The sequence below is a fragment of the Hemitrygon akajei genome, unplaced genomic scaffold, assembly GCF_048418815.1.
Source record: "Hemitrygon akajei unplaced genomic scaffold, sHemAka1.3 Scf000067, whole genome shotgun sequence".
NCBI lineage: Eukaryota > Metazoa > Chordata > Chondrichthyes > Myliobatiformes > Dasyatidae > Hemitrygon > Hemitrygon akajei.
Window position 1 is genome coordinate 789616 of NW_027331953.1, and position 12884 is coordinate 802499.

At 42.5% G+C, this 12884-nt stretch overlaps 1 pseudogene; it reads right to left on the minus strand.

The window, feature by feature from the left end:
* Positions 1 to 12884, minus strand: part of LOC140722015 (uncharacterized) — an 88646-nt pseudogene that overhangs the window by 9997 nt on the left and 65765 nt on the right.

Sequence of the window (12884 nt, forward strand, 5' to 3'; positions counted from 1 at the left end):
TACTTTGCCCACGACAGAGCCCGCCTTCCTTACCAGCTTATTAAGACGTGAGGCGTCCCTCTTCTTAATGCTTCCTCCCCAACACGCCACCACAAAAAAGAGGGCGCTCTCCACAACTGACCTATAGAACATCTTCAGCATCTCACTACAGACATTGAATGACGCCAACCTTCTTAGGAAGTACAGTCGACTCTGTGCCTTCCTGCACAAGGCATCTGTGTTGGCAGTCCAGTCTAGCTTCTCGTCTAACTGTACTCCCAGATACTTGTAGGTCTTAACCTGCTCCACACATTGTCCATTAATGATCACTGGCTCCATATGAGGCCTAGATCTCCTAAAGTCCACCACCATCTCCTTGGTCTTGGTGATATTGAGACGCAGGTAGTTTGAGTTGCACCATATCACAAAGTCCTGTATCAGTTTCCTATACTCCTCCTCCTGTCCATTCCTGACACACCCCACTATGGCCGTGTCATCAGCGAACTTCTGCACATGGCAGGACTCTGAGTTATATTGGAAGTCTGATGTGTACAGGGTGAACAGGACCGGAGAGAGTACGGTTCCCTGCGGCGCCCCTGTGCTGCTGACCACAGTGTCAGACCTACAGTCTCCGAACCGCACATACTGAGGTCTATCTGTCAAGTAGTCCACTATCCAATCCACCATGTGAGAGTCTACTCCCATCTCCGTTAGTTTGTGCCTTAAGATCTTGGGCTGGATGGTGTTAAAGGCACTAGAGAAGTCAAGGAATGTAATCCTCACAGCACAACTGACCCCCTCTAGGTGAGAGAGTGATTTGTGCAGCAAATACGTGATAGCATCCTCCACTCCCACCTTCTCCTTATATGCAAACTGAAGAGGATCCTGGGCGTGCCTGGTTTGTGGCCTCAGATTCTGTATTATCAGCCGCTCCATGGTCTTCATCACGTGCGACGTCAAGGCAACAGGTCTGAAGTCATTCAACTCCTTTGGTTGTGGTTTCTTCGGTACCGGGACAATACGGGATGTTTTCCACTGTCTGGGTACTCTTCTCTGCTCCAGGCTCATGTTGAAGATGCGCTGTAGTGGTTCTCCCAGCTCAGTAGCACAGGCCCTCAGTAATCATGGGGAAACTCCATCCGGTCCAGCCGCCTTGCTGGTACAGATCTTCCTCAGTTGACCTTCCACCTGTGCAGCCGTAATTCTGGGCGTGGGCAAGGTCTCCTGTGAGTGGCTATTTTCCTGTGAGGGAAGTAAGCCTGGTGAGGATGAGATTGTGCTGTCGAACCTGTTGAAGAAGTTGTTCAGCTGGTTCGCTTTCTCCACATCTCCACTTATGTTCGCCCTCCGCTTTGCACCGCATCCGGTGATGATCTTCTTCCCATCCCACACCTCCTTCATGCTTTTTTTCTGCAGCTTTTGTTCTAGCTTCCTCCTATACTGCACCTTTGCCCCCCTTATCTGTACTCTTAGTTCCTTCTGAACTCTTTTAAGCTCCAACCGATCACCATCTTTAAAGGCCCTCTTCTTCTGGTTTAGGAGGCCTTTGATGTGACTAGTGATCCAGGGCTTATTATTGGGATAGCAGCGAACAGTTCTAACAGGGACAACTGCATCCACACAAAAGTTAATATAGTCCGTTGTGCATTCAGTGACCTATAATCTTCTAATCTATAAGATAATTTACATAATGAATGTAATGGATCTGTTAAATAAAGAAGAACATCATCAGCAAATAAATTAATCTTGTATTCTTCCTGAATAACTCTGAAACCCTTAATATCTGGGTCCATTCTTATTAATTCAGCTAATGGCTCTATTGCCAACACAAACAAAGCAGGTGATAATGGACAACCTTGCCTAGTTGATCTTGTTAACTGAAATGGTGTCGAAATTTGACCATTTGTCACTACTTTAGCTTTGGGATTAGTATTTAAGGTTTTAATCCATTTTATAAATGATGTTCCTAATCCATATTTTTCCAATACCTTAAATAAAAAATCCCATTCCAATCTATCAAATGCTTTTTCTGCATCTAAAGCAACTGCCACACTCGTTTCCTCCCTCTTTTGCGCTAAATGGATTATACTAATTAACCCGGTTACATTATCTGCCGATTGTCTATTTTTGATAAATCCTGTTTGATCCATATGCACTAATTTTGATAAGCATTTAGATAATCTATTAGATAAGATTTTTGCTATTATTTTATAATCAGTATTTAATAAAGAAATAGGTCTATATGATGCTGGCTTTAAAAGATCTCTATCTTTTTTTGGCAATACTATTAAAATATCTGTTGAAAAAGATTCTGGAAGTCTATGCGTTCTTTCCGCTTGATTTATTAACTCCATAAAGGGAGAAATTAATAAATCTTTAAACTTTTTATAATATTCAGGCGGAAAACCATCTTCTCCTGGAGATTTATTACTTTGAAGTGATCCCAGAGCTTCTTCAACCTCCTTCAATATAAAAGGCATACCTAATCCCTTCTGTTCTTCCGTATTTAATTTTGGAAGAGTTATTTGTGCTAAAAATCTTTCTATCTTAACATCATCATTTTTTGATTCTGATTTATACAGCTCAGAATAAAAATTCTTAAAAGCCTCATTAATTTCTAGAGGCTTATAAGTAACTTTATTCACTTTTGTTCGGATTGCATTTATTGTTTTAAAAATCTGATCTGTTTTTAACTGGCATGCAAGGACCTTATGTGATCTTTCACCTAGTTCATAATATCTCTGTTTAGTTCTCATAATTGCTTTTTCTGTTCGATATGTCTGGAGTGTATTATATTTTAACTTCTTATTAATAAGTTGTCTTCGTTTTTCTTCTGTCATATTTCTTTGAGATTCTTTTTCTAATTTTATAATCTCTTTTTCCAATTGATCTATTTCTATCATATATTCCTTCTTAATTTTAGAAGTATAACTTATTATCTGACCTCTCAAATATGCCTTCATTGCTTCCCACAATATAAATTTATCATCATCTGAATGTAAATTTGTATCTAAAAAGAACTGAATCTGCTTTTTCATAAAATCACAAAAATCTTGATGTTTTAGTAGAATTGAGTTAAATCTCCATCTATAAATTGATTCCTCTTTATCTATCATTATCATTGTCATTATTAAAGGAGAGTGATCAGACAATATTCTTGCTTTATATTCCACATTTTTCACTCTATCTTGAATATTCGTTGATAATAGGAAAAAATCTATCCTTGAGTATGTTTAATGTCTATTTGAATAAAATGAATAATCTCTTTCTTTTGGATTGATTCTTCTCCATATATCAATCAAATTTAAGTCTTTCATCAATGATAGAGTTAATTTTGCTACTTTTGATTTTGTAATAGCCTTTATTGATCTATCTAAAACTGGATCTAGACAAAAATTAAAATCTCCACCTATTAATATTTTATCATGTGCGTTAGCCAAATTCAAAAAGACCTCCTGTATAAATTTTACATCATTTTCATTTGGTGCATAAATATTCATAAGAGTACATAGTTCTGAAAAAATTTGACAATGTATAATTAAATATCTTCCTGCCGAATCAATTAATACATTTTGTATTTTAATTGGTAAATTTTTATTAACCAAAATTGCAACTCCTCTCGCCTTTGAGTTAAATGAAGCTGCAATAACATTTCCAACCCAGTCTCTTTTTAATTTCTGATGTTCTATGTCCGTTAAATGAGTTTCTTGTAGGAAAGCTATATCTATTTTCCTTTTTTTTAATATATGTTAAAATTCTTTTTCTTTTTACTGGTCCATTAAGCCCATTAACATTAAAACTTAAAAAATTCAATAAATTATTCATTGTTTTTAATTATGTTACTCCAATCTATAATAATACCTAATCTTTCAACTTTCGTGGTATCCTGGGAAATCTTTTTAGAAGTCTCCATGTTGCTATGTGTGTCCCCACCAATAATCCAGGCAAAAAATAGAAGATAAATAGAGTATAAGGAAAAAAACAAAATACCCCCCTACTAATGTTGTGAAAGAAAAAAAAAACACAACATTACCCCCCTCTGTTGTACGGGTCATGGCAATCGCCATGATTACACACGTGAATCCCGTAGTAACCGATTCAATGCTCCCCAGCCCCCCCGCAACGTAAAAAGTATATATATATAAGAAAAGAAAAAACATATTATTCTCAATTAACATTTCTAAAATTTTACTTTTCTCCCTTGTATCATCCTTAAATGTCCATCAGTTCCATTCACTATCTCTGTCTTTGTCTTTAACCATTGCGTTTATAAATCTCTACGTTTAATTAGCGAATAGATGGAAGTTTTTGTGCGAACACCTCCGCATCTCGATAATCGGGAAAAAATCTTTTTCCCTCTTCCAAAAAATTTATCAGTGTTGCTGGGTGACGCATTAAAAATTTGTGACCTTTTTCCCATAAGACTTCTTTTGCTGAATTAAATTCTTTCTTTCTCTTCAAAAGGTTATAACTTATATCAGGATAAAAAAGAACTTGTTTCTCTGCTATCATCAATGGACCCTTTCTTCTTTTGGCACCTTGGGCAGCGGCCCTCAAAATCTTTTCTTTATCCTGGTATCTTAAACATCTTATCAAAATTGATCACGGATTTTGATCATCTTGAGATCTTGGCCTTAAGGCTCTGTGCACCCTTTCAATCTCAATTGAAGTTTCTTCACCCATTTCCAATTTTTCAGGGATCCATTTTTGAAAAAAAATTATTGGGTCTTCTCCTTCGGTACCTTCCTTAAGTCCAACAATTTTAATAATGTTACGTCTACTAAATCAGAAGAAGAGGGCCTTTAAGGATGGTGATCGGTTGGAGCTTAAAAGTGTTCAGAAGGAACTCAGAGTACAGATAAGGGGGGCAAAGGAGCAGTATAGGAGGAAGCTAGAACAAAAGCTGCAGAACAAAAGCATGAAGGAGGTGTGGGATGGGATGAAGATCATCACCGGAAGCGGAGGGCAAACATAAGCGGACATGTGGAGAAAGAGAACCAGCTGAACAACTTCTTCAATAGGTTCGACAGCACAATCTCATCCTCACCGCAGAACTCCACACCAGGCTTGTCTTTCTACTCGTCCTCCCTCTTACTTCCCTCACAGGAAAATAGCCACTCACAGGAGACCTTGCCCACGCCCAGGATTACGGGCTGCACAGGTGGAAGGTCAACTGAGGAAGATCTGTACCAGCAAGGCGGCTGGACCGGATGGAGTATCCCCACGATTACTGAGGGCCTGTGCGACTGAGCTGGGAGAACCCCTACAGCGCATCTTCAACATGAGCCTGGAGCAGAGAAGAGTACCCAGACAGTGGAAAACATCCTGTATTGTCCCGGTACCAAAGAAACCACAACCAAAGGAGTTGAATGACTTCAGACCTGTTGCCTTGACGTCGCACGTGATGAAGACCATGGAGCGGCTGATAATACAGAATCTGAGGCCACAAACCAGGCACGCCCGGGATCCTCTTCAGTTTGCGTATAAGGAGAAGGTGGGAGTGGAGGATGCTATCACGTATTTGCTGCACAAATCCCTCTCTCACCTGGATGGGGTCAGTGGTGCTGTGAGGATTACATTCCTGGACTTCTCTAGTGCCTTTAACACCATCCAGCCCAAGATCTTAAGGCACAAACTAACAGAGACGGGAGTAGACTCTCACATGGTGGATTGGATAGTGGACTACTTGACAGATAGACCTCAGTATGTGCGGTTGGGAGACTGTAGGTCTGACACGGTGGTCAGCAGCACAGGAGCGCCGCAGGGGACCGTGCTCTCTCCGGTCCTGTTCACCCTGTACACATCAGACTTCCAATATAACTCAGAGTCCTGCCATGTGCAGAAGTTCGCTGATGACACGGCCATAGTGGGGTGTGTCAGGAATGGACAGGAGGAAGAGTATAGGAAACTGATACAGGACTTTGTGATATGGTGCAACTCAAACTACCTGCGTCTCAATATCACCAAGACCAAGGAGATGGTGGTGGACTTTAGGAGATCTAGGCCTCATATGGAGCCAGTGATCATTAATGGAGAATGTGTGGAGCAGGTTAAGACCTACAAGTATCTGGGAGTGCAGTTAGACGAGAAGTAGACTGGACTGCCAACACAGATACCTTGTGCAGGAAGGCACAGAGTCGACTGTACTTCCTTAGAAGGTTGGCGTCATTCAATGTCTGTAGTGAGATGCTGAAGATGTTCTATAGGTCAGTTGTGGAGAGCGCCCTCTTCTTCGTGGTGGCGTGTTGGGGAGGCAGCATTAAGAAGAGGGACGCCTCACGTCTTAATAAGCTGGTAAGGAAGGCGGGCTCTGTCGTGGGCAAAGTACTGGAGAGTATAACATCGGTAGCAGAGCGAAGGGCGCTGAGTAGGCTACGGTCAATCATGGAAAACCCTGAACATCCTCTACATAGCACCATCCAGAGACAGAGAAGCAGTTTCAGCGACAGGTTGCTATCGATGCAATGCTCCTCAGACAGGATGAAGAGATCAATACTCCCCAATGCCATTCGGCTTTACAATTCAACCGCCAGGAGGAAGATATGTTAAAGTGCCGGGGTTAGGACTCATTGTATTTAAGTAAACTACTTAAGAACTTTTTAAAAGCTATTTATTAATGCTTTTTGAGAGGGTGATTTTAGATGCATATCATATTTTTACTGAGTTAAGTATTGTATGTAATTAGTTTTGCTACAATAAGTGTATGGGACATTGGAAAAAATGTTGAATTTCCCCATGGGGATGGATAAAGTATCTATCTATCTATCTATCTATCTATCTATCTATCTATCTATCTACTAAAATTTTCAAGCTTATCAATTTTTTCCACGAGTTGTTTTCTTTCTGATGTCCAGGCATTATTATCAACTTCCATTTCCTTCATTCTTCCATCCACGTCTTCCATTTTAATTTCCAAATCTGTAATTTTCTTTTCCATTTTTTCTTGTTTCTTTGTCATTTTATCAAACATAGCCTCCATATTTATTATTTTTTCTTTAATTACTTTTTGGTTACTTTTAATGCATTTAATTTATGCATTATTTGCCTCAAAGTCTTTTTTATATTTTCAGAGGAATTTTCATCTCCATCTTCGTCTGATTAAGGGATGTCACGTGATGACGTAGGATCGAGACGCTGGAACCCAGCCCTCCCGTAAAAAAATCAATAAATTAATGTTTAAATGAAGAAAAAGTAGTCAATATTTTCATAAGGTTACTTATAAACTTCTCCGGCTTGTTTTAAGCTATGCCTCATAAACAGAGGACGAAGAAAGATACTACCGCGAAGACAGCTCAAGTTCGAAAAGAATCAAGGCCTACTTCTACCGAAGAACCGCGGACTCAGGTACAACACATCACTGTCGAAACAGAACAGGAAACTGCGGCAGCATCGGCCATTTCTAAAGGAAAGGATCAACGAGAACGGCGCAAGCGTAAAAGAACGAGCATGCGCAAACGAGAGCAACCAGAACTACAAATTTCAGCTGCGACTTCAACTGAGAGTGACTTCATTGCATTTTTGATTTAACCATTCTTCCTTTGCAATATTGCGCACTTGTCTGTTTAGCTCGCTGAATTGCACTTCATTATTCTTCACTAACCTTCTTTGTTCTATCAGATGTAGAATTTCTTGGGTTATCCACCCCTTGTTGGTGTGTTGTGTTTCTTGTATTTGGATTATCTCCCCTGCGGATTGTAGTATAGAATATTTAAATCTGTCCCAAATAGGTGTTGTTTCGTTTTCGTTGAGGTGTTCTTCTACAGCTGTCTTGAATTGTTGCTAAGTATGCTATCTTTTTTTTTTGTTCTCCCAACACCGACTTCTCTTTTTTCCACGTTTCAGTTTCTTTAATTTTGTTTTGATGGTAGCTATTACTGGATGGTGATCTGAACAACAGTCTACTCCTGAGTAGGATTTAGAATTTGTGATATTATTTCTAAAGGGTTCATTGACGGTAATTAAATCTATTTGATTCCTTGTTCTATCTGCAGGGCTAATCCAAGTACACAATCTACGTGGATGGTTTTTATACCAAGTATTGGTGGTCACTTGGTTGTATCTGACACATCAGTCAGTAAACCTGTTTTCAATTTTCTCCCCTAGTCCAAAGGGTCCTATAATATTATCAACCGTTTTCTGTCCAACTTTGGCGTTAAAATCTCCCATGACTAGTTTTATATCCTGAGATTTACATTGCCCTGTCGAGATCTTCATAAAACTTGTTATTATCCTCTTTGTCCCCATCATTTGTTGGTGCGTAGGCTTGGATTATGCTAATGTTAAAAGGGTTAACCCTTAATTTAACTAAAAGCAGCGATCGGAAATCGCCCAATATGGCATAAGACATTTTGATACTTTGTATTATTTCAAATTCTCACTAAACACTGACGGAAGGGAAGAACAACTACTTCATAATTCATATTGGAACCAAACGGCGGTGGTAAAAACTGATAATAATATAAGTAGTTGGACTAAAATTTAAAGAGGATTTAGACAGAGATGCGTTGCCTCATTGGAATTTTTAAATATCGATAGTGAAATGATTCTCAGAGAAATAGAAGACCCAGATGGGATAAAAATTTGAGGTGTTAACATCAACAATATAAGATATGCGGACGATACCACCCTAATAGCAAGTGCTACAGAAGACCTACAAATCCTCCTACCCAAAGTAATGCAAACAAGTGCAGATTCTGGTCTAACCATCAACTGTAAAAAAAAAGTATGGTAACATCGAAACAGCAGGATACTCCCAACGGCAAGTTGTACATCGGTAACCAAGAGGTTGAACAAAAGGCCAGTTTCAATTACCTTGGTAGCTTTACATTGTTACTTGTTATTCGTTATTCAAATAACAAGCCATAGGTAACAAAGGACTTTAAGGACATCCTGAATACTAATAAAGAGGGCGTTTGGAGATGGAAATAGGGAGGAGCTGAGGACAATACAGAGGGACCTGAAAGCCAAGTTCAGGGAGGTTAAAGACAGGTATAGGAGGAAGCTTGAGTGGAAACTCCAGCAGAACAACACGAGAGTGGTCTGGAGTGGGATGAGGACCATCACTGGGTTCCGGCAAACTAGCAACAGAGGAGCTGAAGGCAGTGTGGACAGGGCCAAAAAACGTAACCTGTTCTTCAACAGATTTGACACTGTGGCCTCTGCCCATCCCCCACGATTCATCTGTTATCAACCCCCAACCAACACATACTCCACTCTCGCCTCCTACCCCTCCTCACAGCCTCCCACCCTGCTCTCATGACTACATCCCTCCCCCACCTGAAACCACCATGATGGGCTTCAGAGCTGAACAGGTGAGAAGACATCTGAAACCTCTCCACCCACAAGCAAGGCTGCAGGCCTGGATGGTGTCAGCCCCAGGGTGATCAAAGCCTGTGCCCCCCAGCTATTTGGGGTACTACACCATGTCTTCAACCTGAGCCTGAGTCTCCAGAGGGTTCCTGTGCTGTTGAAGCCGTCCTGCCTCGTCCCTGTACCGAAGGCACCGTGCCCCAGTGGCTCCAATGACTACAGACCGGTGGCATTGACCTCCCACATCATGAAGACCCTGGAGAGACTTGTTCTAGAGCAGCTCCGACCTATGGTTAGGCCACACTTAGACCCCCTCCAGTTTGCCTATCAGCCCCGACTAGGATTCGAGGAAGCCATCATGTACCTGCTGAACCGTGTCTACGCCCACCTGGACAAGCCGGCGAGCACTGTGATGCTCATGTCTTTTGACTTCTCCAGTGCGTTCAACACCATCCGCCCTGCTCTGCTGGGTGAGAAGCTGACAGTGATGCAGGTGGATGCTTCCCTGGTGTCATGGATTATTGATTACCTGACTGGCAGACCACAGTACGTGCGCTTGCAACTCCGTGTGTCAGACAGAGTGGTCAGCAGCACTGGGACTCCAAAGGGGACTATCCTGTCTCCCTTTCTCTTCACCATCTACACCTCGGACTTCAACTACTGCACAGAGTCTTGCCATCTTCAGAAGTTTTTTGATGACTCTGCCATAGTTGGATGCATCAGCAAGGGAGATCAGGCTGAGTGCAGGGTTACGGTGGGAAACTTTGTTACATGGTGCAAGCAGAATACTCTGCAGCTTAATGTGAAAAAGACTAAGGAGCTGGTGGTGGACCTGAGGAGGGCTAAGGCACCGGTGACCCCTGTTTCCATCCAAGGAGTCAGTGTGGACATGGTGGAGGATTACAAGTACCTGGGGATACGAATTGACAATAAACTGGACTGGTCAAAGAACACTGAGGTTGTCTACAAGAAGGGTCAGAGCCGTCTCTATTTCCTGAGGAGGCTGAGGTCCTTTAACATCTGCCGGACGATGTTGAAGATGTTCTACGAGTCTGTAGTGGCCAGTGCTATCATGTTTGCTGTTGTGTGCTGGGGCAGCAGGCTGAAGGTAACAGACACCAACAGTCAACAAACTCATTTGTAAGGCCAGTGATGTTGTGGGGGTGGAACAGGACTCTCTGACGGTGGTGTCTGAAAAGAGGATGCTGTCCAAGTTGCATGCCATCTTGGACAATGTCTCCCATCCACTCCATAATGTACTGGTTAGGCACAGGAGTACATTCAGCCAGAGACTCATTTCACCGAGATGCATAGGAAGTCATTCCTGCCTGTGGCCATCAAACTTTACAATTCCTCCCTCGGAATGTCAGCCGATCTGAGCCAATAGGCTGGTCCTGGACTTATTTCCACTTGGCATAATTTACTTAGTATTATTTCATTACTTCTGGTTTTATTTTGCTATATTTCTACTCTATTCTTGGTTGGTGCAACTGTAACAAAAACCAATTTCCCTCGGGATCAATAATGTATGTCTGTCTATCTGTCTATATCACAAGATGCTGGAAGTAAAGAAGAAATAAAAAGTAGAATTGGTATTACCAAAACCAACTTCCAAAAAACGATTTTTACCAACAGACACAATTCTATGATAACACGGTTTAGGCTACTAAAATGTGACATCTGGTCAATCTTGCTGTATGCTTCAGAAACATGGACTGGAAACACCAGAACTCCAAAGAAACTTCGAAGCAACAGAAATGCGGTTTCTTAGAAGAATGCTGAAAATATCATATAAAGGTAGGGTAACTAATGAGATAATTCTCCAACGTGCCCATACAAAAAGCTCTTTAATAAGAACTTTAAGTGAGTGGAAACTTAAAATACTGCAAAATTAAATGGGACCAATTCCAAAGGGGGGTGTGGTGGGTGAGTCTGGGACTTTGTGAGGGAGCCCTAACTCCATCCTCCTCATTCCTCATTCTCCTTTTCCCTTCTCACTCCCCTCCCTCACACTCCACTGCATGTGTCTGTGTGTGAGAGACGGCCTGCGCAGTCGCACTCCATCAACGATGTGCTCTCCCTCCCAACACACTCGCACTCCTCTGTACACAGCAATCCTCACCAGCTCAGAAGATCCAAAAATCTTATACACTCCCTCCTGCACCAACTCCTTAGCCATGTGTTAAACTGTATAATCTTCCGATTCTTGGCACGTGGCACAGATGACAGTCCTGAGATCACAGCCCTGGATGAGCTGCCCGTTAACTTAGCAGCTCACTCCCCGAACTCCCTTTGCAGAACCTCGTTACTCGACCAGATCATATATCAGAACCTTGCATGCAGGAGACCACATGCCATCCTGGAATATCATTCTCACCCACAGGACGTCCTATCAGTTCCCTGAAGGAATGAATAACCTCTGACCACAGCTCGCCTCTTCTCCACCCTTCCCTCCTCAGTCTCAGAGCCAGACTAAGTGCCAGAGACCCTTCTGCTGTGACCTTCCTTTACTTGGTCATCCCCACCATCCCTGACAGTATCTAAATTGATAACTGTGTTGTTCAGGGGGATGGACACAGGGGTAAACTGCTCTCGCTGTTTCCCACTTTACCCTTCCTGACAGTCACCCAGTTTCCTGTGCCGTGCTTCTTGGATGCAACTACCTCTCAAATGTCCTACCTATCACCCCTTCAACCTCCCGAATGATCTGGAGTTCATCCAGTTCCAGCTGCAACTCCTGAATGTGGATTGTTTGGAACTGAAGCTGGATGCCCTTCTCACAGGTGTAGTTATCAGGGACACAGGAGGGACCCCTGCCTTCCCACATCCCGCAAGAGGAGCTTTCCATTAGCCTGCCTGACATCTCCACTGTTCTGAGCAAATGAAAAGGGGGCAAAAAAAATTCTACCTTTGACATGATTTTGCCTTCTCTGACTGAAGGCACTCCTCACTGAAACCTAAAGAGCTAAAGCAGCGAAGTCTCCACTCTGACTCTGTCCACTCCAACAGTGACCGCTCCACTTGCTCCTGCCTGACTTGTTCTTGATAATCAACCCTAAATACAGATTGGCCACTGCTGAAAGCTCAAAAATAACCTGCCCTGAACCACTGCCTTTAATACTCGGTCGGTGAACCTGAGTGAATTACGTCCTCTCAAGCATCTGATCTCTCCGATTATCGATAGGTCAAAGCTTGGTAGGGCAACACAAGGATGAATGACTGATCGAAACCCATCCCACATTCAGAGCAGGTGACCACCCTCCCCACAGTGTGAACCCACCACTGTCTCTGCAGTGTGGATCACTGTGTGAATGCCTTCCCAAAGTCTGAGCAGGTGACCACCCTCCCCACAGTGTGAACCCACCACTGTCTCTGCAGTGTGGATCAGTGTGTATAATGCCTTCCCACAGTCTGAGCAGGTGACCACCCTCCCCACAGTGTGAACCCACCACTGTCTCTGCAGTGTGGATCAGTGTGTGAATGCCTTCCCACAGTCTGAGCAGGTGACCACCCTCCCCACAGCGTGAACCCACCACTGTCTCTGCAGTGTGGATCAGTGTGTGAATGCCTTCCCACAGTCTGAGCAGGTCAACATC